General features: G+C 49.2%; 1 protein-coding gene and 1 long non-coding RNA gene across 2 annotated transcripts in view; one reads left to right on the plus strand and one right to left on the minus strand.

Moving 5' to 3' along the window:
* LOC146049416 (uncharacterized) overlaps window positions 1-14,512 on the minus strand; it is a 32,058-nt gene that overhangs the window by 16,905 nt on the left and 641 nt on the right. The window contains exon 2 of the long non-coding RNA XR_014466116.1: window positions 622-815. This is a non-coding gene — a long non-coding RNA (uncharacterized LOC146049416). The remainder of the gene's footprint in view (window positions 1-621; window positions 816-14,512) is intronic.
* The window catches only part of KCNJ10 (potassium inwardly rectifying channel subfamily J member 10), a 44,110-nt gene that overhangs the window by 11,210 nt on the left and 18,388 nt on the right, over window positions 1-14,512 (plus strand). The gene's annotated exons all lie outside the window — the stretch shown is intronic.

Consider the following 14,512-nt stretch of genomic DNA (forward strand, 5'->3'; position numbering starts at 1 on the left):
ACTACTACATATGGCTATACTGTACTGTACTGCACTGCACACCTATACCACATCGAACTAATGCACCATACTACTACATATGGCTATACTGTACTGCACTGCGCTACTATACACCTACACCACACTGCACTAATGCACCATACTACTACATATGGCTATACTGTACTGCACTGCGCTACTGTACACCTATACCACACTGCTGTACTGTATTGCACTGTGCTACTATACACCTATACCACACTGCACCATACCACTACATGCTGATATACTGTACTGCAGTGCGCTACTGTACACCTACACCTCACTGCAGTAATGCACCATACCACTACATATGGCTATACTGTACTGTGCTACTGTACCCTATACCACATTGCACCATACCACTTACACGCGGCTGTACTGCACTGCACTGTGCACTGTACACCTATACCACATTGCACCATACCACTACATGTGGATATACTGTACTGCACTGCGCTACTGTACACCTATACCACATTTCACCATACCACTACATATGGCTATAGTGTACTGCAATGTGTGAGCTTGGTAACTGTTTACATGCATGACCACTGTAGCTAAGCGTGACCCCGGTAGCTGTATTGTCAGGGGTACACTTACCTGGTGTCACACCCGCAGGCCATAAAGGTGACCCCATTTTCCTGGTGCTAGAGGAGATGATGGAAGTTCCGATGTTGCCTCAAAACACCAGATGAAGGTACCACCTGGTACTGGAGCACCGGCTCCACTGTCCGCCCAGCAGGAAGAGGGATCCGGATGGTCAACACTGAGAACAGTCGACATGAGTTTTTTTCCTTTAAAAAAAAAAAAAATGTAGTTCTCATACTTTAATATCCACGTGGATTCTGATTGGGAGCGGTAACGTGGCTGAGAGCAGTGAGGGGATGCGCTACACTACGCAGGGGTCTAGAACAGTGCTCCCATCCATAAAAACCCAAGTGTCAGGTTCTGGGGGAGCTGTGTTCCCGAGTGTGACTGATGTGAGGCAGCGGGAACCGATGTCCTGGTAGTAGGCAGTATCGTTGGCAGGAATATCGGAACTGGGTACCGATGGCAGGTATATCGGAACTGCGCTCGGATCTCCCGGACAGGGCTCAGTGATATTTGAACAGAACCAGGAGTGATTGTACCTGTGATCACACCTGTGCTGTACCTGTGGTGTACCTCTGCTGTACCTGTGATCACACATGTGCTGTACCTGGGATCACACCTGTGCTGTACCTGGGATCACACCTGTGCTGTACCTGGATCACACCTGTGCTGTACCTGGGATCACACCTGTGCTGTACCTGGGATCACACCTGGGCTGTACCTGGGATCACACCTCTGCTGTACCTGGGATCACACCTGTGCTGTACCTGGGATCACACCTGTGCTGTACCGGGAATCACACCTGTGCTGTACCTGGGATCACACCTGTGCTGTACCTGGGATCACACCTGGGCATACTGCTGGGATAGGTGAGCATTGGTCACCTGATTGGAGGTGTCATGGCAGCACCCATGTCCAGCGTGGCTTGAGGATATAGCTGGGCACCATATCGACATGTGGGGAATTAACACAGGGACTTCATCCCAACCTAGTCAACCGTTCTGCAGCACGCACCAGCGGCCGACGCTCACGGACAGTGCGATTACTGTGACACTGCGATTTCTGACACCAAGGATGGAGGATAGAAATACACACACACACACACTCACAGCCGTCACCCCAACCGACAGCTGCTTGTTCACCCCCGCGCCATCACCCCGACTATTGCCCCTCCACCACACTCTGCACTATCATCCTGGCCTACCGCCACTCCATTACCCCCGCTTACCGCCCCTCCGCCACACCCTGCACCTTCACCCCCGCTGACCATCGCACCATCACCTCCGCCTACCCCCCTCAGCCACCTACCACCTCACCACATCTATCACCACACCATCACCCTTCGTCCCTTTGTTATCCCCACCTACCACCGCACCATTACCCTCGCGGATCAACACACCATCACCCCACCTACCGCCACACCATCACCTCCGCCTTCTGCCGCTCCATCAATTCCCATCTGCAGATGCTCATTCAACCCCACCCACACCACCTGCCTACAGCCGTCAGCCCCACCTACAGCTGCACCGCATCATCACCCCCTGCTTACCACAGCACTGTGGCACTCACACCATCAGCCCTGCCTATGCCAACACCCCACCTAAAGTCGCTATTACCCCCAGCCACACCATTACGCCCACCTACAGCTACACCATCACTCCCGCCTACCACCGCTCCGTCACCCAGCCTATACTGTCACCCCCGCCTACAACTCATCAGTCACCACGGCCACTCCGTCACACCCGCTCCATCACCCAAGCTGCACTGTCACCCTCCCTACAGCCACACCTTTACCCCTGCCTACAATCTCACCATTACCCCTGCCCACAGCCATAGCCACACCATCACCCCAGCCCCACCATGCACAGGTACACCATCACCCCCCTGCCTAAAGCCAGACATCACCTCACCCCACATCATTACCCCCCCCCCCCCCCACCACCACCTATATAAATCACCTGCACCAACATCATTACCCCTGCCTACAGCTGCACCATCACCCCATCTGCCCACAGCCAGTGCCGGATTAAGCCTTTGGGGGGGGGGTCACTTTAGACAGGGGGGACCCCTTGCACTTGTTATTACTGCCGCAAACTGCACTCTAGAATATTACACTGTCAAAACAGAGTAAACCACATGAAAAGCCTGTATTTGTCCCTCTGTACCTTACTCTTTAGGACTGTAGGAGACCTCACAGGCTCAGTGCTGCCTCTGATTAAAAACCCTCCCATGATGAGGCTGCTAATGTCCTCCATGGGCCTGAGAAGCATGTAGTGAGCTACACCAATCAGAGCTCAGCACAAACCTCTCAGCCTGAGCCGAGCAGGGGGAGAGCCAGGTAGAGTCAGCGGCGGCAGATGCTGGGGAGCTGCAGGGGGGGAGCCGGACATGGTAACCTGTCAAATAGGCAGTGGGTGGGGGGGCGCTGGAGAGCCGGGCAGGGGACACAGAGGTAGCGCGCGGGTGGGACGCCGGGGAACCGACGAGGGAGCTGGGCAGGAGGATGGGGGACGGGGACTCACTCTGCAAGGAAAAAAAAAAACATTACAAATGAATGGGCAGCCAGTGATTGGCCTCTGTGTCCCCTGCCCGGCTCTCCAGCCCTATTTTACATAGGGCATGGCGATTTATCATATGCAAAACTTGGCACTTCAAGTGCCTAATCATGTGTAACCCCTCCCGAGGGAATCAGGTCCCTAGGACAAGTCGGGCTAGTGTATGGGGCTCCTAGACAACTCCCAGTAATGCACTGCACACTTGTGCACTCATTGAGCCTCAGCACCATTAATCATTGTCACATTGGCAGATAGGTGAAGCTGCAGCACTACCCCACTCCCATGCACAAAACCATTAACTAAAAATACATGCCGACCACAGCGGGGCCCTAGCTAGATGGGGGCCCAGGGGTACTGACCCCCTGTGCCCCACATTAATCCGGCCCTGCCTACAGTCAATGCAACTCCCCTGCCTACAGCAACAGCACCATCTAGTGGTTACCTATCTGATGTTCGTCAGTGCCGCCAGCATATTGCATGATAGCAGCTGGAGCACCGGGTAGCGGGCAGGGAGACACAGCACCCCCATTATATCAAACACAGAGCCAATCATTAGCCAATCAGAACTTGTCCTGACATAGGACCAGCTGTACACTCCCATCGCAAATGCCGAGTCGCATCAGGATATTTGGACACAGGTCCGTCCTGGGATTGACCCGGCATTTGCGATGTTAATCCGCCACAGCGACCCGGCATATTGGCTGCTGATTTCAGAAAGGGGGTGGGGCATCATTGGGGGCGGGGGAGGAGGTATCACGTCTCCAAGCACTGCTACCTCCATAGTATGAACTGGACATAGGGCGCTTGAACTGGGTTACCCATTCATACAGTACAGCAACCCAAGTCCGACCCCGGGATATTTGAAAAATCCCTTTCACACAGCACAGAGACCCGGGTTATGTTGATGATGTGAAAGGGGTATTAGGGTACGAATTCTCTCTAGTGAAGCCCTATACACAGTAGACCAGGGATGGGGAACCTTTGGCATGCCAGCTGTTTTGTAACTACACATCCCAGCATGCCTTGTAACTACACATCCCAGCATGCCCTGCAACTGTTCTAGAAGTCCAAATATCAAAACTGTAGCAGGGCATGCTGGGATGTGTAGTTTCAAAACAGCTGGACTGCCAAAGGTTATCCTTTCACTGCATGAGATGATGGGGGGCAGCGGTATATAAATGCGGGTGTAACACCCAGGAGCAGCGGTATATACATGCGAGTGTAACACCCAGGAGCAGCGGTATATACATGCGAGTGTAACACCCAGGAGCAGCGGTATATACATGCGGGTGTAACACCCAGGAGCAGCGGTATATACATGCGAGTGTAACACCCAGGAGCAGCGGTATATACATGCGGGTGTAACACCCAGGAGCAGCGGTATATACATGCGGGTGTAACACCCAGGAGCAGCGGTATATACATGCGGGTGTAACACCCAGGAGCAGCGGTATATACATGCGGGTGTAACACCCAGGAGCAGCGGTATATACATGCGGGTGTAACACCCAGGAGCAGCGGTATATACATGCGAGTGTAACACCCAGGAGCAGCGGTATATACATGCGGGTGTAACACCCAGGAGCAGCGGTATATACATGCGGGTGTAACACCCAGGAGCAGCGGTATATACATGCGAGTGTAACACCCAGGAGCAGCGGTATATACATGCGAGTGTAACACCCAGGAGCAGCGGTATATACATGCGGGTGTAACACCCAGGAGCAGCGGTATGTACATGCAGGTGTAACACCCAGGAGCAGCGGTATATACATGCGAGTGTAACACCCAGGAGCAGCGGTATATACATGCGAGTGTAACACCCAGGAGCAGCGGTATATACATGCGGGTGTAACACCCAGGAGCAGCGGTATATACATGCGGGTGTAACACCCAGGAGCAGCGGTATGTACATGCAGGTGTAACACCCAGGAGCAGCGGTATATACATGCGAGTGTAACACCCAGGAGCAGCGGTATATACATGCGGGTGTAACACCCAGGAGCAGCGGTATATACATGCGGGTGTAACACCCAGGAGCAGCGGTATATACATGCGAGTGTAACACCCAGGAGCAGCGGTATATACATGCGGGTGTAACACCCAGGAGCAGCGGTATATACATGCGGGTGTAACACCCAGGAGCAGCGGTATATACATGCGAGTGTAACACCCAGGAGCAGCGGTATATACATGCGAGTGTAACACCCAGGAGCAGCGGTATATACATGCGGGTGTAACACCCAGGAGCAGCGGTATGTACATGCAGGTGTAACACCCAGGAGCAGCGGTATATACATGCGAGTGTAACACCCAGGAGCAGCGGTATATACATGCGGGTGTAACACCCAGGAGCAGCGGTATATACATGCGGGTGTAACACCCAGGAGCAGCGGTATATACATGCGAGTGTAACACCCAGGAGCAGCGGTATATACATGCGGGTGTAACACCCAGGAGCAGCGGTATATACATGCGGGTGTAACACCCAGGAGCAGCGGTATATACATGCGAGTGTAACACCCAGGAGCAGCGGTATATACATGCGAGTGTAACACCCAGGAGCAGCGGTATATACATGCGAGTGTAACACCCAGGAGCAGCGGTATATACATGCGAGTGTAACACCCAGGAGCAGCGGTATATACATGCGAGTGTAACACCCAGGAGCAGCGGTATATACATGCGGGTGTAACACCCAGGAGCAGCGGTATATACATGCGGGTGTAACACCCAGGAGCAGCGGTATATACATGCGGGTGTAACACCCAGGAGCAGCGGTATATACATGCGGGTGTAACACCCAGGAGCAGCGGTATATACATGCGGGTGTAACACCCAGGAGCAGCGGTATATACATGCGGGTGTAACACCCAGGAGCAGCGGTATATACATGCGGGTGTAACACCCAGGAGCAGCGGTATATACATGCGGGTGTAACACCCAGGAGCAGCGGTATATACATGCGGGTGTAACACCCAGGAGCAGCGGTATATACATGCGGGTGTAACACCCAGGAGCAGCGGTATATACATGCGGGTGTAACACCCAGGAGCAGCGGTATATACATGCGGGTGTAACACCCAGGAGCAGCGGTATATACATGCGGGTGTAACACCCAGGAGCAGCGGTATATACATGCGGGTGTAACACCCAGGAGCAGCGGTATATACATGCGGGTGTAACACCCAGGAGCAGCGGTATATACATGCGGGTGTAACACCCAGGAGCAGCGGTATATACATGCGGGTGTAACACCCAGGAGCAGCGGTATATACATGCGAGTGTAACACCCAGGAGCAGCGGTATATACATGCGAGTGTAACACCCAGGAGCAGCGGTATATACATGCGAGTGTAACACCCAGGAGCAGCGGTATATACATGCGAGTGTAACACCCAGGAGCAGCGGTATATACATGCGGGTGTAACACCCAGATGCTATGGTGATGTCAGGGTCACATCCTGTCCTGTGTATGTAGGATAGAGGTTGCTGAGTGATGCTAGGATGTACAGGTGTTGCTATGGTGATGTCAGGGTCACATCCCGTCCTGTATATGTAGGATAGAGATTGCTTAGTGACGCTAGGATGTACAGGTGTTGCTATGGTGATGTCAGGGTCACATCCCGTCCTGTATATGTAGGATAGAGATTGCTTAGTGACGCTAGGATGTACAGGTGTTGCTATGGTGATGTCAGGGTCACAACCTGTCCTATGTATGTAGGATAGAGATTGCTGAGTGATGCTAGTATGTACAGGTGTTTCTATGGTGATGTCAGGGTCACATCCTGTCCTGTGTATGTAGGATAGAGATTGCTGAGTGATGCTAGTATGTACAGGTGTTGCTATGGTGATGTCAGGGTCACAACCCGTCCTATGTATGTAGGATAGAGATTGCTGAGTGATGCTAGTATGTACAGGTGTTGCTATGGTGATGTCAGGGTCACATCCTGTCGTGTGTATGTAGGATAGAGATTGCTTAGTGACGCTAGGATGTACAAGTGTTGCTATGGTGATGTCAGGGTCACATCCTGTCCTGTGTATGTAGGATAGAGATTGCTGAGTGATGTTAGGATGTACAGGTGTTGCTATGGCGAGGACCGGGTCACATCCCGTCCTGTGTATGTAGGATAGAGATTGCTGAGTGACGCTAGGATGTACAGGTGTTGCTATGGTGATGTCAGGGTCACATCCTGTCCTATGTATGTAGGATAGAGGTTGCTGAGTGATGCTAGGATGTACAGGTGTTGCTATGGTGATGTCAGGGTCACATCCCGTCCTGTGTATGTAGGATAGAGGTTGCTGAGTGACGCTAGGATGTACAAGTGTTGCTATGGCGAGGACCGGGTCACATCCCGTCCTGTGTATGTAGGATAGAGATTGCTGAGTGACGCTAGGATGTACAGGTGTTGCTATGGTGATGTCAGGGTCACATCCTGTCCTATGTATGTAGGATAGAGGTTGCTGAGTGATGCTAGGATGTACAGGTGTTGCTATGGTGATGTCAGGGTCACATCCCGTCCTGTGTATGTAGGATAGAGGTTGCTGAGTGATGCTAGGATGTACAGGTGTTGCTATGGTGATGTCAGGGTCACATCCTGTCCTGTGTATGTAGGATAGAGGTTGCTGAGTGATGCTAGGATGTACAGGTGTTGCTATGGTGATGTCAGGGTCACATCCCGTCCTGTATATGTAGGATAGAGATTGCTTAGTGACGCTAGGATGTACAGGTGTTGCTATGGTGATGTCAGGGTCACATCCCGTCCTGTATATGTAGGATAGAGATTGCTTAGTGACGCTAGGATGTACAGGTGTTGCTATGGTGATGTCAGGGTCACAACCCGTCCTATGTATGTAGGATAGAGACTGCTGAGTGATGCTAGTATGTACAGGTGTTGCTATGGTGATGTCAGGGTCACATCCTGTCCTGTGTATGTAGGATAGAGATTGCTGAGTGATGCTAGGATGTACAAGTGTTGCTATGGCGAGGACCGGGTCACATCCCATCCTGTGTATGTAGGATAGAGATTGCTGAGTGACGCTAGGATGTACAGGTGTTGCTATGGTGATGTCAGGGTCACATCCTGTCCTATGTATGTAGGATAGAGGTTGCTGAGTGATGCTAGGATGTACAGGTGTTGCTATGGTGATGTCAGGGTCACATCCCGTCCTGTGTATGTAGGATAGAGGTTGCTGAGTGACGCTAGGATGTACAGGTGTTGCTATGGAGATGTCAGGGTCACATTCCATCGTGTGTATGTAGGACAGAGATTGCTGAGTGACGCTAGGATGTACAGGTGTTGCTATGGTGATGTCAGGGTCACATCCTGTCCTATGTATGTAGGATAGAGGTTGCTGAGTGATGCTAGGATGTACAGGTGTTGCTATGGTGATGTCAGGGTCACATTCCATCGTGTGTATGTAGGACAGAGATTGCTGAGTGACGCTAGGATGTACAGGTGTTGCTATGGTGATGTCAGGGTCACATCCTGTCCTATGTATGTAGGATAGAGGTTGCTGAGTGATGCTAGGATGTACAGGTGTTGCTATGGTGATGTCAGGGTCACATTCCATCGTGTGTATGTAGGACAGAGATTGCTGAGTGACGCTAGGATGTACAGGTGTTGCTATGGTGATATCAGGGTCACATCCTGTCCTGTGTATGTAGGATAGAGATTGCTGAGTGACACTAGGAGGTACAGGTGTTGCTATGGTGATGTCAGGGTCACATCCTGTCCTATGTATGTAGGATAGAGGTTGCTGAGTGATGCTAGGATGTACAGGTGTTGCTATGGTGATGTCAGGGTCACATCCCGTCCTATGTATGTAGGATAGAGGTTGCTGAGTGATGCTAGGATGTACAGGTGTTGCTATGGTGATGTCAGGGTCACATTCCATCGTGTGTATGTAGGACAGAGATTGCTGAGTGACGCTAGGATGTACAGGTGTTGCTATGGTGATGTCATGGTCACATCCTGTCCTGTGTATGTAGTATAGAGGTTGACAAGTGACACTAGGATGTACAAGTGTTGCTATGGTGATGTCAGGGTCACATCCCGTCCTGTATATGTAGGATAGAGATTGCTGAGTGACGCTAGGATGTACAGGTGTTGCTATGGTGATGTCAGGGTCACATCCTGTCCTGTGTATGTAGGATAGAGGTTGCTTAGTAACGCTAGGATGTACAGGTATTGCTATGGCGAGGACCGGGTCACATCCCACCCTGTGTATGCAGGATACAGGTTGCTGAGTGATGCTAGGATGTACAGGTGTTGCTATGGTGATGTCAGGGTCACATCCTGTCCTGTGTATGTAGGATAGAGGTTGCTGAGTGATGCTAGGATGTACAGGTGTTGCTATGGTGATGTCAGGGTCACATCCCGTCCTATGTATGTAGGATAGAGGTTGCTGAGTGATGCTAGGATGTACAGGTGTTGCTATGGTGATGTCAGGGTCACATTCCATCGTGTGTATGTAGGACAGAGATTGCTGAGTGACGCTAGGATGTACAGGTGTTGCTATGGTGATGTCAGGGTCACATCCTGTCCTATGTATGTAGGATAGAGGTTGACAAGTGATGCTAGGATGTACAGGTGTTGCTATGGTGATGTCAGGGTCACATTCCATCGTGTGTATGTAGGACAGAGATTGCTGAGTGACGCTAGGATGTACAGGTGTTGCTATGGTGATGTCAGGGTCACATCCCGTCCTGTATATGTAGGATAGAAATGGAGAATTTTCCTGGGAGACTGGGGATTAGCCGATCTCACAGGAACCCCGGCGCTATAAGATGTATTATATAAATAAAAAATATTTTTGAAAAAAATCCTCTGTGGCTACTGCACGTGTAATGAGTCTTCCAGACTCAAAGAGATTTCTCTCTTTTACAGAAGTGGAAAATTGGGGGGTATACACTGCGCTGTCACTAGCTGGAAATGATAAATGATAATGTCTAATAGATAGGTTTAATCACGCTGTGCACAATGATGGAGGACACGCTGTAAGTAACAAGAGTATTTTATATATGAAAAGACAAAAGCAATAATAACAGATAGGTGGGTAATAAACAGAAATTGGAGGGTAAAAATACACAAAACATTAATATTATACTGATATCAGTGTAAAAAATATATTTAACACTAATATCAGTATAATAATAATGTTTTGTGTATTTTTACCCTCCAAATTCTGTTTATTACCCACCTATCTGTTAATATTGCTTTTGTCTTTTCATATATAAAATACTCTTGTTACTTACAGCGTGTCCTCCATCATTGTGCACAGCGTGATTAAACATATGTAGGATAGAGATTGCTGAGTGATGCTAGGATGTACAGGTGTTGCTATGGTGATGTCAGGGTCACATTCCATCGTGTGTATGTAGGACAGAGATTGCTGAGTGACGCTAGGATGTACAGGTGTTGCTATGGTGATGTCAGGGTCACATCCTGTCCTATGTATGTAGGATAGAGGTTGCTGAGTGATGCTATGATGTACAGGTGTTGCTATGGTGATGTCAGGGTCACATCCCGTCCTATGTATGTAGGATAGAGGTTGCTGAGTGATGCTAGGATGTACAGGTGTTGCTATGGTGATGTCAGGGTCACATTCCATCGTGTGTATGTAGGACAGAGATTGCTATGGTGATGTCAGGGTCACATTCCATCGTGTGTATGTAGGACAGAGATTGCTGAGTGACGCTAGGATGTACAGGTGTTGCTATGGTGATGTCATGGTCACATCCTGTCCTGTGTATGTAGTATAGAGGTTGACAAGTGACACTAGGATGTACAAGTGTTGCTATGGTGATGTCAGGGTCACATCCCGTCCTGTATATGTAGGATAGAGATTGCTGAGTGACGCTAGGATGTACAGGTGTTGCTATGGTGATGTCAGGGTCACATCCTGTCCTGTGTATGTAGGATAGAGGTTGCTTAGTGACGCTAGGATGTACAGGTATTGCTATGGCGAGGACCGGGTCACATCCCACCCTGTGTATGCAGGATAGAGGTTGCTGAGTGATGCTAGGATGTACAGGTGTTGCTATGGTGATGTCAGGGTCACATCCCGTCCTGTATATGTAGGATAGAAATGGAGAATTTTCCTGGGAGACTGGGGATTAGCCGATCTCACAGGAACCCCGGCGCTATAAGATGTATTATATAAATAAAAAATATTTTTGAAAAAAATCCTCTGTGGCTACTGCACGTGTAATGAGTCTTCCAGACTCAAAGAGATTTCTCTCTTTTACAGAAGTGGAAAATTGGGGGGTATACACTGCGCTGTCACTAGCTGGAAATGATAAATGATAATGTCTAATAGATAGGTTTAATCACGCTGTGCACAATGATGGAGGACACGCTGTAAGTAACAAGAGTATTTTATATATGAAAAGACAAAAGCAATAATAACAGATAGGTGGGTAATAAACAGAAATTGGAGGGTAAAAATACACAAAACATTAATATTATACTGATATCAGTGTAAAAAATATATTTAACACTAATATCAGTATAATAATAATGTTTTGTGTTTTTTTACCCTCCAAATTCTGTTTATTACCCACCTATCTGTTATTATTGCTTTTGTCTTTTCATATATAAAATACTCTTGTTACTTACAGCGTGTCCTCCATCATTGTGCACAGCGTGATTAAACATATGTAGGATAGAGATTGCTGAGTGATGCTAGGATGTACAGGTGTTGCTATGGTGATGTCAGGGTCACATCCCGTCCTGTGGATGTAGGATAGAGGTTGCTGAGTGATGCTAGGATGTACAGGTGTTTCTATGGCGAGGACCGGGTCACATCCTGTCGTGTGTATGTAGGATAGAGATTGCCGAGTGACACTAGGAGGTACAGGTGTTGCTATGGTGATGTCAGGGTCACATCCTGTCCTATGTATGTAGGATAGAGGTTGCTGAGTGATGCTAGGATGTACAGGTGTTGCTATGGTGATGTCAGGGTCACATCTTGTCCTGTGTATGTAGGACAGAGATTGCTGAGTGACGCTAGGATGTACAGGTGTTGCTATGGTGATGTCAGGGTCACATTCCGTCCTGTATATGTAGGATAGAGATTGCTGAGTGATGCTAGGATGTACAGGTGTTGCTATGGTGATGTCAGGGTCACATCCTGTCCTGTGTATGTAGGATAGAGGTTGCTGAGTGATGCTAAGATGTACAGGTGTTGCTATGGTGATGTCAGGGTCACATCCTGTCCTGTGTATGTAGGATAGAGGTTGCTGAGTGATGCTAGGATGTACAGGTGTTGCTATGGTGATGTCAGGGTCACATCCCGTCCTGTATATGTAGGATAGAGATTGCTGAGTGATGTTATTATGTACAGGTGTTGCTATGGTGATGTCAGGGTCACATCCTGTCCTGTGTATGTAGTATAGAGGTTGACAAGTGACACTAGGATGTACAAGTGTTGCTATGGTGATGTCAGGGTCACATCCCATCCTGTGTATGTAGGATAGAGATTGCTGAGTGACACTAGGATGTACAGGTGTTGCTATGGTGATGTCATGGTCACATCCTGTCCTGTGTATGTAGTATAGAGGTTGACAAGTGACACTAGGATGTACAAGTGTTGCTATGGTGATGTCAGGGTCACATCCCGTCCTGTATATGTAGGATAGAGATTGCTGAGTGACGCTAGGATGTACAGGTGTTTCTATGGTGATATCAGGGTCACATCCTGTCCTGTGTATGTAGGATAGAGGTTGCTTAGTGACGCTAGGATGTACAGGTATTGCTATGGCGAGGACCGGGTCACATCCCACCCTGTGTATGCAGGATACAGGTTGCTGAGTGATGCTAGGATGTACAGGTGTTGCTATGGTGATGTCAGGGTCACATCCTGTCCTGTGTATGTAGGATAGAGGTTGCTGAGTGACCCTCGGATGTACAGGTGTTGCTATGGCGAGGACCGGGTCACATCCCATCCTGTGTATGTAGGATAGAGATTGCTGAGTGACGCTAGGATGTACAGGTGTTGCTATGGTGATGTCAGGGTCACATCCCACCCTGTGTATGCAGGATAGAGGTTGCTGAGTGATGCTAGGATGTACAGGTGTTGCTATGGCGAGGGACCGGGTCACATCCCACCCTGTGTATGTAGGATAGAGGTTGCTGAGTGATGCTAGGATGTACAGGTGTTTCTATGGTGATGTCAGGGTCACATCCTGTCCTATGTATGTAGGATAGAGGTTGCCGAGTGATGCTAGGATGTACAGGTGTTGCTATGGTGATGTCAGGGTCACATCCTGTCCTGTGTATGTAGGATAGAGATTGCTGAGTGACACTAGGAGGTACAGGTGTTGCTATGGTGATGTCAGGGTCACATCCTGTCCTATGTATGTAGGATAGAGATTGCTGAGTGACACTAGGAGGTACAGGTGTTGCTATGGTGATGTCAGGGTCACATCCTGTCCTATGCATGTAGGATAGAGGTTGCTGATTGATGCTAGGATGTACAGGTGTTGCTATGGTGATGTCAGGGTCACATCCTGTCCTGTGTATGTAGGATAGAGATTGCTGAGTGACACTAGGAGGTACAGGTGTTGCTATGGTGATGTCAGGGTCACATCCTGTCCTGTGTATGTAGGATAGAGGTTGCTGAGTGACACTAGGATGTACAGGTGTTGCTATGGCGAGGGACCGGGTCACATCCCACCCTGTGTATGTAGGATAGAGGTTGCTGAGTGATGCTAGGATGTACAGGTGTTTCTATGGTGATGTCAGGGTCACATCCTGTCCTATGTATGTAGGATAGAGGTTGCTGAGTGATGCTAGGATGTACAGGTGTTGCTATGGTGATATCAGGGTCACATCCTGTCCTATGTATGTAGGATAGAGATTGCCGAGTGATACTAGGAGGTACAGGTGTTGCTATGGTGATGTCAGGGTCACATCCTGTCCTGTGTATGTAGGATAGAGATTGCTGAGTGACACTAGGAGGTACAGGTGTTGCTATGGTGATGTCAGGGTCACATCCTGTCCTGTGTATGTAGGATAGAGGTTGCTGAGTGATGCTAGGATGTACAGGTGTTGCTATGGTGATGTCAGGGTCACATCCTGTCCTATGTATGTAGGATAGAGATTGCTGAGTGACACTAGGAGGTACAGGTGTTGCTATGGTGATGTCAGGGTCACATCCTGTCCTATGTATGTAGGATAGAGATTGCTGAGTGATGTTAGGATGTACAGGTGTTGCTATGGTGATGTCAGGGTCACATCCTGTCCTATGTATGTAGGATAGAGGTTGCTGAGTGATGTTAGGATGTACAGGTGTTGCTATGGTGATATCAGGGTCACATCCTGTCCTATGTATGTAGGATA

The sequence above is a fragment of the Crinia signifera genome, chromosome 12, assembly GCF_055691185.1.
Source record: "Crinia signifera chromosome 12, ASM5569118v1, whole genome shotgun sequence".
NCBI lineage: Eukaryota > Metazoa > Chordata > Amphibia > Anura > Myobatrachidae > Crinia > Crinia signifera.